A 14,045-nucleotide genomic window follows, 5' to 3' on the forward strand; every position below is an offset into this window, starting at 1 on the left:
TCAGAGACTAGAAGAGAGTAAAATTTATTCAGGCTTCCTGAAAATGTAGAGTCAAATCTATTTGCTTTGATTCCAGATTACTGTTAATTATCAGCTGCTAAGATTAACAGAGGGGCACAGGCAGATACGTACACCCACTCCAATCACTTTCAGTACCTTTTCTCGTTTTAAGAAATCCTTTCTTGGTAAGAATGGGGAAGCAGAGCAGCACACAATACTCCAGACAGAGGTACAGTGCCGATATATTTGGTGGCACAATACCTGGAGGCTGAGTTGCCTTCTTGCTGTGACCCAGCACAACACCATCCCCACTCCTTGTCAGAAGGAGTAGGTAGTGGTGTAACAGCATGGCGTAAGCTGTGCAAGTAGCAACTGGTGACAAGAACAGCCTGCCTTATCTGTTCAGCTCTTTTACAGCATTGCTAATACCATTAAAAAAAAAAAAAAAAAAAAAAAAAAAAGTGAGTTTTAGAAAAATGTCATGGTAGATAAACCTATTTTGATACAACCTCTGTGCTCCTTACTGAGCAAAGAGTTTTTTTTTTTTTTTTTTTTTTCCCTACCAAAGAGCCATTCTACCCTGTCTTTTTATCTAATATCATGAAATTAATGGTAAGATTGCTGTTACTCCCAGTGGATGGTGGATTATTATCTCTTAGGAGCGTATGTTTTCTGCGGAAAGCATTTTTCCTCAGAAACTAATCTTGGAGAGTGCTCTGGACCCTTCTTGCTGACTGTCCTCAATCAAATAAGGTTGCAGCAGCATTGTGTGGCACCAGCATTGCTCTTGTGAGGGATTTCTGCCAGGCAATTCCGAGACAAGAGTAACAGTCAAGGTTATTTTTAAAACACCAGAAGTAACTTAATCGTGGCAACATAATCGCCAATCAAGAATGCACAGCTTGCTATTAGTGACACTGATATCTTGTAAAATGAAAAGCAAACTGCACCTGATTATTTATAGGGTTCTGGTGCTTGTAATGAAACAAGCACGTTATTGCAGATTTACAAGTTAGCAGATTGATTCAAAATTAACATGTTATTCATATGCATTTTACGGCTCTCGAGATAAAGAAGCAAGCACCTACATTTCAAGTCCCTAATAATCTGGATAGGTCTATGATTATCACTCCACTGCCAATGGCTTAGATTTTTTTTTTTAATTACCTGAACTCCTTAAAAATAAATTAGGATTTATTTCTGTAATGGTATCTGTAAGTTTCTTCGCTGTAATTTCAACAAAACAGCTGTCTCTTTTGTCATGATCTGATTTCTCAGAAGTAGCATGCTCACATACCTTCACAGTTATGTCCTAACATTTCTACCAGTTCAAGCCAGGTCTCCTGACCCAACTGGCAACCTGACGGTAAAAAGGGATTTCTCCTTATCACATAGCCTCAGAAAACATTGTTTCAAGGAAGCAAAGATGATAAAACAGACAAATGGTAAACCTGACCTAGCAGGACTTCTTCACTGTATCTTTTCAGTCTTTCTTGCAGACAATCCTGATTAACTGCTTGAGTGAGGTGACAGAAAAGTAAAGTTAGCTTTTATTTCTTCTGCTCTCTTCCAGCCACAGGCTCTGAATCACAGTCAGTAGAAAAAGCTGAGCAAATAAAAGCAGAGTTAAATACTACTTGAAGTATGCTCAGCTGGTATATGTCACCTTTGAAGATATCTAACCAACGTATTAAGATGACACTTCTTGTGTCTAAGTGCCTCATTATCTTCCTAACATATATGTAAGGAAGGAAAGCACTAAAGAAGAAACAACTACCAAGGGACTGAACTCACAAACTCTGCACAGAGCATGGGCTATTTGTGATTTCAGATCCTCCAGGAGGCTCAGATGGGGAGACCTGAGCCACCCTTCAGAACCTGCCTTTCTATGCTGACAGCCCTGACCCCAGGCCTGCAGGCGGCCCCACCAGGACCCAGAGGCATTTGCCCATGGGAGCACAGCTCCCGGTGCTGCTCCCTGCTCTCCTCGGGATGATGCTGGCTTCAACACTCCTGATTGTCAGCCACCGGTTCCCATCTCGCACTGTTTGTTTTGGCACAACTGTTTCCCTCCCCCAAGGCCACATGGAAAATGAGATCAGGGAAGTGATGTGTGTTAAAAATAACAAGGGAAGGGAGAAAAAAAAAAAAAAAAAATTACCATGTGGTTGAGAAACAGTTGTTTCAGCAATGGGCAGTCATGGGTAGGCAGGCAGAGCAGCTGAAGCTGGCTTCACTGGTGCCAATAAAAGGTGTGTGGCATTACATCCAGCCCTGGCTGGGTGAAAAAAAAAAGAAAAAAAAAAAGTGGGAGACAGACACTCTTCTGCTTCCGCTGTCCCTCATGAGTGGTTACCTCCAATTACTTGTTACTACTTGGTGCTTCTCAAGAGGAGATACACTTGGTGAACAAAAGATGGAAAGCAGTTTATGATGCTGAATCTCTTCCTCCACCTTCTGAAGAAAATAATGGAAATAAAACAAGACTGAAAGACATGCTCACATTTGGAGTAATGTTTGAAATTATAGTCTGTGAATAAGAAATCTAGCACCCAGTGTGACTTGGCTTACCACTTTTAAGACGGAACAGAAAGCTGGTTTATCTTTGATTAGGTTTTCTATGCTTTTAAACATACCCAACTAGCATGTGTGCTTGCTAGGGAATGAGACTGCTAGGAGTGATTTATTAATTTACACTAAGGTAATACAATTTGATGCCCTAACTTATAATTACTATTTCAGCAGGAACAACAAAGCCAAAAAGGAAAACCAGTCTCAGTGTTATTTGAATAATTGTCACTCTTACCACCCTCTCTCCCCTCATTCATCGCTCTGGGAACCTACCCTCAGCTTTCTCCAAAACCTTGATCAAATAGATGTCTTTCACTCTGCCTAGAGAATCAGTGCATCTGGACCAAGGGAGGGAGCATACTGCAGAGATTTCAAGTCTCCACAGAGCACATGCTGCCAGCAGCACCTCTCTTTATCTGACCAAGAATAGCCTGCTCGAACGCCTTTGCTAAGCCAAAACTGTTGAGAGGCAGTCCCTTGGGAGCGAAGCCAGGGTTTTTTCCAGTGACAGATATATTCCATCTTCATCCTTATTAACGGACACTCCTAATTGATTTATTTGTTTACTCTTCCCCTTATTCTACAAAGAAGAAAGAAAGTCTAAACTCTGCTTTCTGTACGACAAACATGAAGGCTTTCCTTACAGAGCATTAATCACAGTGAGAAGCACTGAGAGACTACTTGACTTTCTATTGAATTACAGTTCAATTTCTACAGATTATCCAAAGACACCGTTTCCTCTGAAGCCTGGATGAACAATAACACATGCAATTAGTGGAGGTTCTTCTGCAGAAAGTGGAATGTACAGTCAAATGAGAGTTCAGGCTATGGAGACAAAAAATAATAAACCCAATGGAAAAATCAGGACGTAGTTCCAACCTATATTTTCTCTGGCTGCAAAGCAGATTTAAGAGGTTTCTGCTTTTTATTTTTGCACCTATGACACTGTTCACTGCCTCTGCAGTCATGCCAATGTGACTGGGGGCTGTGCTGTAAACTGGACCACTGAAACAGGCTTAGTAAAATTTCCCTGTCAACTTTAATTAGTTAAACAATGTCATAAATTATCATGGCCCTGTCATGCATAGCTTGTGGATCCACACAGTGCATCAGCTGTTAACTCAGAGGAGAAGGCTCAGTTTATAGCTGCTTTGCAGAGTTCAGCTGCTACAAACATGGGCACAATGCTAAAGGAAGCAGAGCATGGGCTACCCACGCCTAGTGTGTAGTTCCAGGCTAAATAGGTCTGAAGCTGGTTCTAAAAGGTGCCCTTCCATGGTAAGGCAGACAAAACAAAATTATCAGCCTTTACTGAGAGGCTAACTTGACTTTTAACTGGGCTACCACAGTCTTTGCTTCAACTGTCTCTGCACATAGTGATCTATTTTAAGTTAATATGGATCCTGAGAAGACATATGGCTTGGAAATGAATCCCTTGCCTATGATAGGAGTCCTGTATTATCTACACTTGAAAGTTCAACTGGATTAACATATAATTATAGAAGCTATTCTGGAATGACTCCCCAGGCATTTCACAAAAGGAGTTCCTTTCTGTTCTGTTTTGCTTCATTTCCAGTAGTTGCTTGGGAAAAACTCCATATGAAATCTCACCCTCCTGTTTTGCACCTTTATTTTCTGCCAGCTACAGTAGGATGTATTTTTTTCTTCCTCAGCCTGCATCAACATAGCTAATAGCCAAAGCAATAGCATAAATATCAGTAGACCAACAGGGAATTGGTTTAAATCTATACCAGCAATGAAATTGTCTGGCATCATCAGCTGCTGCTCCAGTAGGAGACTGTGTCAGCACACTCTTAATGGCTTGTCCTTTTAACAAAAAACATGGCTTGTGGCTTTTCCAGAGGCTTTCCTCTGCTTTATGACTTCCCATGCTTTATGATTTCTCCCTGCAACAGTTCCAGGACTGAGCCTGTGGTGTAGGAACTCTGCTTGATACCCAAAAACCTGTCCTCCATCATAACCATTAAATATTGCTAGAGCTTTCCTTTTTTTTTTATATATATATATTTTTTTCCTAACAAACATACAACACGTGTCTGCTTCTCAGCTGAAAACCTGTGTGAGGTTCATCTGGCTGAATGATATTTGGTGGGTGGCGTGGAACAAAGTCCAAATAATAGAGGTGATGGTGGGAAGGGTGACAAGAGTGTCCTTTCAGTGAGCTGTGATCTTCACAACTTAGTCATGATAAACTTGGGATATCTTTTTTGAAGCTACAATTCAAATGCTTTGTAATAACCATTAAGGCAGACACTGTCTTCATATGCTGACAAGATCTAACAACCCTTGATTTTGGCAGTAAAAATATCAATACTAATCTCAGACTGTAAATCAATGCTGTGAGGACTCTGGTGATTTATGAGTTCCCATAACACTCCTTTGCCCAGTCTGCACAGCTGAGAGGCACAGCCTGCAATCAGGAGCCTTCGGGTTAAGTTTCCAGATATCTATGTTGTGAAAGCAGTTTTCAAAATACATGATTTACTTGTTTATATTTAGTCCATAAAGTCTGAACAGCACCTCATGAACTTCACAGCACCCCTTGCTAAGGACATGATAGCCTCTGTTTTATGGACAGTGAAATGGTGGCGTGGAGGTTACTGGTGAACCTCAGAGTGAATGAAACACTGAGGTCAGCTCTGAGCCTTAGCATTCACCCTTCTGTCTTGATTTTCAACAAGAAAACTCAGGTACTCAGGCTGGCTGGGAACTGTGGTGTTTTCCAGCTAGGTGTCCTACCTGGAGGCTCAGAGGACCAGGAACAGAGCATAGCTTTGCTTCATTGTTCTTGTGCGGTGTCACTTGGATTTGCACCTGACCAGCTGTAATATATATTCACGCCCATTTTGCTTTAAAAAGGCATACCCTTCCTCAATTCTTCAATAGATTTCCTTGTAGACACATCTCTGAATGACCTGAGAAGTGTCACTTAAAAATCACTGGGCTTCATTATTTCAAGTGCCTTTGCACTCAGTGACATTTTAACTTGACAGTGAACTCGATTAAAATGAATTAAAGCTACTTTAATACTGGATTAGAAAGCCTACAGAGACTTAATTTAGTAAACCAAAGCCACTCTATATTTATATCTTCTGCTAATATATATTCATTTCATGGGCTCATTTGTAGGAGTAAAACATTTTCACAGGTGGGCATCCAATCAAAAAAGCGTTGCTTTTTGTTTTGTTTCATGTCATGTTCCTTTTCCAATAGCCATGTTTTTAGAGCAGGAAAAGGAAATATTTCAGTGAAAAAAGCCTTGTGTAACCCCCACTCCAGGAGACACTTTAACATAATATAAGCAGTATGATACCTTTGCAAAGTGGAACAGCAATATCCTTGTTGCATTATAAGCAAGATAAAAGGAAATAAAGTTTTTGTTGCTTAGCTCTTTCAGTATGCTATCTAGATAATTACTTTCTCCATCTTTCCTGTCTCTAAGGCCCAGATGCCATACGTGATCACAGAACAAGGAGGTCTGAACACAGTCACTACATAGGAGAGACATCTCCCGCAATAGAGGGTACCAGTGATGCTAACTACTTGTGGTGGCCGGCCTCCTGTTCACGCGCACCACCTCGCAGATCTGACTGCCCTGGAGAAATTGGGTGGGGTGTGAGAGAGCTCAGCCATTTTGCCAGGAAAAATCTCCAGAGCGGAGCGCAGATCAAGGTAAAGAAGATGTCAAAACTGAAAATACCACAACTCCAGAAGGCAGAACAAAGCTGTGCTCTGTTTTGCAGTTTCATCCTGAATTGTCACTAAGGCAGAGACCATTCATGGCCTACACAAGGAACAAGAGAGAATTTAGTGCTTTGATTAAAGACTGTGTTAAACCAAATATCAGCCTGTAGAAGCTTCTAGACATATTTCTGGAACAGTTTGCCCAAATTCAGGCTCCTAGGTAGATGCAGATGCCTGAAAAATAACCTGATTAACCATCCTAAAATAACATAACATATGCTTCAAAGGGCTGGATTTTTCCACATGGCTAGAGCAGAGATGCAGAGGGAGCTGCTTGAAGGAGCAAGCTCTAACATGATGTGAGCCATCAAGTGACGCAGCCTGGCCAATTCCCAAACACTGCAGAGACCCGAAGCATCAGGTGTTCAACCTCTGTGTGACCAGAGCCCTGCAGGGCTTGCATGCTCACAGACATCTGGTAGCTCTGCAAACCCGCATGTGACTCAGTCCCAAGCAGAACCTGGGGAGCAGAAGTAGCTAAGGAACTTCAGACACCTGAATTTCTTCTTGCTCTTTGTTTTGAAACCCTTACACATGCAGCCACAGCTGACTTCAAGGTAATTCTAGTTTGCACAAGGTTATAACTAAAAGTCCCATGGCTTGATTTCTGAAAACAATTTAGTTTATATATATATATATATATATATATATCATATATATATAACTTTTTAGTTATATACATATATATATAACTTTTTTCTTGTATATACACACACACAAATTCACATGTGATGATACAAGTGTATTTTAACATTTCTATGTTTGTTGTGTTGTAATTTTAGAAGCCCAAAATGATTAGCTTAGGGCTGTATGAATACATAATACTAACAGTGTTTTTGCCCTACAACAAGCTGTTTCAATATCTAAGGTACTCTTACATTGTGCTGCATTGCTCCCATTGCACACTATATCCTTTCAAGTATACCCTTCTGAAAAATTCAGTTAACACTTACTTTTTCAGAAGTTATCTATGTTTCATAGTTCTTTATGTGTTAGACACCATTATGAAAATGCAAGTAACTCAATAAGAGAAGACAGCGAAAGGAAGAGAAATTCTCCTTCCTAGGAGAAAACAAGCCTGTCGGGCAGAAAGGGAGCTCCCAGAGGGCAGAGCAAGGTACCTAGAAGAAGTAAAAAGAGAAGACTCAGGAACTGGAAATCCATGGTACAAGGATTAGGAAACTGCTAAGAACAGCAGATGCATAGGCTTTTGAAGAGATGAAAAGAGAAACAGCGTCAGGGAGCCAAAGTGAAGCATCTAGATTTTGCACTAATCCGGGAAGCTGATGAAAGGTTTCTAGACCAGGAACAAACCTGAAAGAGAGGGCCCATCCCACATAGGCAGAGTGGTGTGTAACAATCCCTTCAGGGTCCATTTTCTATCTGAATTTTCTGCGGTTGTGAAGTTTGCCTTGACTTAAAATCTATTCATGGGAAACCAGTTTCTGAGTTTGTTTTCTGTACTTCTTGAGCATCTATGAAGAGAAGCTGGAGGGCCACATTGAATCTGTAGCTGATTTGCTGTCCCCTCAAGTAGAAGTGACCAGGCCCTGGGTTATCAGCTGTGAACAGCTGCCCTTTTAGGTCTTCATGGGGATCTTGTTTTCTGTTCCCAAACATACACACTACTTATCACCACCACTACCTCCCCAGAGAGAAAAGCAAGATAGATGGGCAGATAGTCCTGTTTGACCCTTCCACCTGGAAGCAGCAAAGAGTATTTTCCAGTGTATTTTCCCCTACTCACAGCCATTCAATAAAGGAACGCATTCAGTAGCACAGCATGGAAGTAGCTACAGCTAAAGTGTAACAAGTGGATGGAGCTGCTTGGCTGAGTTAACTGGCATTAAAAAGCCTAACTATCAGATACATGTGAAAGGAACTGATAGCTGGTGCTAAACTGATAAATCTTTAATTTCTAGGAGTTGATCCTTTGTGCTTTAATGAAATGCAAGGAGATAAAAGTCAAGAGCATTCAAACACTCTGCAAGCCTCATTTCATCCCTGAGGACACCCTTTCTGCCCTCACTGTGCACCATCTTTCTGGGTCAAACCCTGAATCCTAATCAATCACTCCTCTGAGAAGTCTGAGGAGACGTACAGTCCTGGGAAGAGTTGTTGTATTGACTAACACCTCCTGCCATTACTCAAAGGAACGTTCCACGCTGAAACCAACCTGGTGTGAGTCAGAGCTTGTGACAACACAAATAAGGGTGTGAACATGTATTACACACATCCATAGCCTGTGTGTGTTGGTGTGAGTCATACGCACACACTAGGTTTGTGATACCGCTTTTCAGAAGTCAGTGAAACACAGCTGAATTCTCTTCCATCTTAACCAAAGTGGGGCACACTGGTTTTGAGCCACATGTTCTTCAGTAGCCATTTAGGAAAGACTCATCCAACATGAGGAGGTATGTTCCAAGGGCAATGCCATATGCCAACACACAGCCCAGATTTTAGTAGCAGAGCTGGGAGAGGTTAGGTCTGCCTGATTAGTGGAGAAAGCTGTTAAGAATGTGCTCTTACAACCCGACACCCTCTGCTGCTCTGGTCATGCAAGAGGCCAGCAAAAGCTGAGCTCTGCATGGTATACCTAAGGCCCTCCTGCTTTGATCCTTCCTTCCCTGGGTGGCAAAAAATAGTTACATTTAGCATAATAAAACATTTTATTATTAATAGCTGATAATGGAAAAAAGAGTGAACTCTCCAATATAGAATGAGCTTTTAAGCATTCAACTGCTGTTATTTTTTAACATAGTTAACAGATTTTATAGCTTATTTTGTATTTCTAAGTGGGCTTTTTCTAGGATGGAAAGTTCCAAACCATTTTCTTCACATCAAATCAATAGCAGACATGCAGTCTCTCTCAAATGTCTAAGCATCAGCAAATAATTTCAGTTCTTACATTCCCGGTCTTCAGATATTAGTCAACACAGATTAAATAAAATCTGCTTAGTGAAGTTGTAATAAACAGCTTTTTTTTTTAATTGGAAAAAAAAAAAAGAGCTTTTAGCGCATTGTTTATCATAAGATCTTTAACAATTTAAGCTAAAATCCAGCGCTTATTCTTACCGTTGTTCACACTGTTGAAATACTCTAACCAAGCACATCCGAGACATCCAGCCTTATTAGAATAATGCTTTCAAACATATCGTACAAAGTGGCAATTCTTAACCCTGGCAGAAGCATTGTGAGCTAAGACCCCCAAATTTCAGAAAGTGAAAGCACAGTGCATGCTGAACAATGGCCTTAATGCTGTCACCATAGAGATGACACTTCACAACCCTTATTTATATCTCCTTGATTGCGCCAAACAAATGTGCTCTCTTCATAGACAAGTGCTTTTGGTTCCTTGAGGATGATTTCTCTAGATGACGTTTTGAATAATAGCTTTGTAGGGACATAAACATTATTTTGTAGTACAGTGAATTTTTCAAGATAAAGAATACAGTAACATTTCTGATAGGAGAAATAAAACAACCAGCTAGAATAAATGCAAAGGAAAATCTTTAGTTAAAGTGATCAATGGACAGAACAGATACTGTCTTTGTCTCCACAGAAAAGAATGAAAGAACCTGTTACTTGCATTTGTCCAATGAACTTGAAGATATAGGGGAGGAAATACTTTGGCTAAACAAAAAACATTTTTCTAGGAATGGAAAACCAAAACCACATGTTTTTTCTTTCAAAATAAAAGAAAAAAGATGTTTTAAAACTGTTGTTACAACAGTTTTTTTCCAGTTATATTCATTTTTGCATAAGTTTGCAAAAGTGAGCACGAGTTCATGAACATCATTAGCTGTTTTCCTGTAAATAAAATTATTACAGAAATAATCTATTTCATAACAGAGAAGAAAAATCAATGCAGAAAGCTCGGGAAGACTATGATCCTCCATCTCTAAAAATAACTGTCTTTTGTGCCACACAACCTTATCACAAGAAGTTCTTGTTCTCTCTTTGAGCGATTGTCATAGAGAAGCAACTTCCCTAACAAGCTAAGTATCATGCACATTCATAGTTCTGCATAAGCCCTCACTATTAATAAGGAAAACTAGATATAATAGTAACATTCATACTTCATTTTAATACAAAAAGAGACTTAAAAGCAAAGTTTATACCTTTGGATGAAGGGTATTTAAGTCTAACATAGCTGAGTATGAAATGCCTCTACTGGTCAAAAACAGGTGTGGAGTTTGGCTCATTATTTGTAATTGCAGTCAGCTTCCCACATGTGACTCCTGTTAAGCTCTCAGCTACATCCGAAGGCAGATCGTGTGTGTATATATGTGTGCATACCTTGCATTTGGAGCAAGGAGCTGCTGGTTCACCTAACAGACCCTTCCCACCAACACTGCTATGTGCCCGTCAGAGTGGCATCAGGGTGAGGTATGCTCAATAGCCACTGATTTCAAAAGCTGATTGTTCTATCACATTAACTTTGGCCTCATGCTTGGCCCATATCCCCTGATCCTTGATGTTGCTTGTACTTTCTTGGAACAGCCAGAGTGCCTCTCCAGACACAGGAATGTGGGCACAGGGCAGGTGGTGCCAGGGACTTGTGCTTTTGACCCTGAAGGCCATAGGAATTCAGTTGATTTGAGGCTCATGACTGCATGAAGCTGAGCCTGAGCAGGCACAGCTGATACACAGAGGACAGGTGTGCCTGAGGAACTCTGTTCCTCAAGCTGGGGTAGGCAAAGGTAACCCGGGAGCTTCAGCCTCCCCAAGGCAGGAATTATCTCCCTTTGGTGCAAAAGGTACAGAGCAGTCAAATCTAAATAAAGTTTTCAGAGTGATGTGCTGCTGTTACTTTTACAAGAGTTTTCACACTGAAATGTGCGTGTCTTCCAGAGAAACCCACAGAACAGCTCGGGTTTATCTCCCCTGGCATCTCTGTGAAACAGAGCTGCTACATGCTCTTCTTATCTCTCTACACACCTTATCACGAGAAAAACACACACACACACATCCCCCAGAATGTAAGTTGCAGTGACTGCTGAGACAGATGGTCCCAGCACTGCAGCCTGCAGCAGCATCTGGGGCAGGAAGGAGAGTCTTGTCCCCCTCCCAGCCAGGGAAGTGCTGGCAAGCCCCGATCCCTATCAGCAAACAGGATAAATCCACATGCTGGAGTCCAAGCATTGGTGCCTATACAATGACCTCCTCATAAAGGTTTTAACCAGGCTACTACAGTTCTGTGAGGGAAACACAGTTGTCCTTCAGAGCCATCGTTGCCCTGAGGTTCAGACGTGCTAGTCCTGCAGATGTGGCCGTGGTTCCCATTCACAGAGGGGTCTGTTTTCAGCCTTTGGTCAGGAAGGGGAAGGCTTATTTTTTGAAGTGTATTTCTGAGTCCTTTAGCACAAGACAGACACAGCTTAGCACAGTCCTAAGGAAAACAAATGGAAAGAGGAGAACAGCACAGCAAGAAGGCCCAGTCAGCACAGGTTCACAAAATGCAGGTCGTGCTTATCCAACCTCATCTCCTTCTGTGATCGTGTGACCAGACTGGTAGATGAGGGACAGGCTGTTGATGTAGTCTACTTAGACTTCAGCAAAGCCTTTGACATGGTCTCCCACAGTATTCTCCTGGCAAAACTGGCTGTCCATGGCCTAGACAGGTACACTCTTCTCTGGGTAAAGAACTGGCTGAAGGGCCGTGCCTAGCGGGTAGTGGTTAATGGAAGTAAGTCCAGCTGGCGTCCTGTCACAAGTGGTGTCCCCGAGGGGTCGGTACTGGGGCCTACCTTGTTTAATATCTTTACTGATGACCTGGATGAGGGGATTGAGTGTACCCTTGGTAAGTGCAGACAACACCAAGTTGGGAGGTAGTGTTGATCTGCTTGAGGGAAGTGTGGCTCTTCAGAGGGACCTGGATAGGCTGGAGTGCTGAGCTGAGGTGAATGGGATGAGGTTTAATAAGGCCAAGTGCCCGGTCCTGCACTTTGGTCACAATAACCCCATGCAACTCCATAGGCATGGGGCAGAGTGGCTAGAAGACTGTGAAGAGGAAAGGGACCTGGGAGCATTGATCGATGCTCAGCTGAACATGAGCCAGTAGTGTGCCCAGGTGGCCAAGAAGGCCAATGGCATCCTGTCCTGTATTAGAATCAGTATGGCCAACAGGACCAGGGAGGTGATTGTCCCCCTGTACTCAGCTCTGGTGAGGCCGCACCTCGAGTACTGTGTTCAGTTTTGGGTCCCTCACTACAAGAATTACATTGAGGCCCTGGAGCGTGTCCAGAGAAGGACAACAAAACTGGTGAAGGGCCTAGGACACAAGTCCTGTGAGGAGCAGCTGAGGGAACTGGGGTTGTTTTGTCTGGAGAAGAGGAGGCTCAGGAGAGACTTATTGCTCTCTACAACTTCCTGAAGGGAGGTTGTGATGAGGAGAGGGTCGGCCTCTTCTCTCAGGTAACTAATGATAGGACTCGAAGAAATGACCACAAATTGCACCTGGGGAGATCTAGATTAGATATCAGGTCTGATATCTAATAATATCTGATATACTAGATATCTGATGCCTATTTCTCTCAAGAGTGGTCAGGTGCTGGAACAGCCTACCCAGGGAGGTGGTGGGGTCACCATCCATCATGGTGTTCAAGAAGTACCTGTACAAGATGCTATGAGATATGATTTAGTAGCTTAGTGGGTAGTATTGGTGATAGAAGGATGGCTGGACTAGATGATCTTGTAGGTCCTTTCCAACCATGTGTTTCTATGATTCTATGATTCTATGACATGTGTCTCAGGGGAGGCAAACTAGAGGACATGGGCTAGCTCATTGATCTAAGTATAGCCAGCGCAAATTATGAGCTACAGCTTCAATCCTGCTTGAATCCAATAGGTGAAGGAAAAAGGAATAGCCCAAACAGTTGCTAATGCTTTGTAAACATCTGACATTCTTGCTGTTCAATTGTGCAAGACCTAAACAACCACACAGAGCAAATAAAGCCGAGAAGTCAGAGAGAACAATTCAGCCTTCCTGCTTTGTTGAACTTCAGAGGAGCTGTGATTCAGCTATCTGTACCCACTTTGTCCCAGCATATGGTCCGAGTCCTGCCCTCAGACAGGCTGTATGGGAATTAACATAAAGACTGCTCAGGGTGTGGGTGTTGCTGGCAAGCACACGCGCTGTGCCGCACTGCTGCTCTCCCCAAGACAAATGTAATGCACGTGGCCATCTCACTCAAGCAAGTTAAGTTTAAAAAATACATGTAACTTCTCCTTGGTGGTCAGGCCTCGACATATTTAACAGAGATACCTGCTACCCTGCCCGTGTTGTGCCCCATGATCTCAGAGGCACAGTCTGTCATGGACTTCACATATTATCCCTGTTCTGTTTCCCATTTGTGTCCTTTAGATGCATTTCAAATACTTCCTTACCTTTCTGACAACTGTTCCTCTGCTTAAAAACAGCTGCAGAGACACATTTCTCTAAGTGACACTTTATTGCCTCTTTTGATAATTCTTTACAGAAATTTAAAGGAGTCAAACTGCCGTCAAATTCTTCATCTCTGCAGACCTTGCAGAATGTGGAAACAAGTAATGATTGCCATTTTTTGCTTTCTCTAGCTTTGTTGTCACATTGCCACCTAAGTGGACATACTATATTCTTCCTTCCTGGTACTACAGATGTGCCTTAAGGTTAACATTTTACCTCATTTCTGTTTCTCTTTGACAGAGAGGACTCATTTGGCAGGCTG

The sequence above is a fragment of the Aythya fuligula genome, chromosome 4 (genome assembly GCF_009819795.1).
Source record: "Aythya fuligula isolate bAytFul2 chromosome 4, bAytFul2.pri, whole genome shotgun sequence".
NCBI lineage: Eukaryota > Metazoa > Chordata > Aves > Anseriformes > Anatidae > Aythya > Aythya fuligula.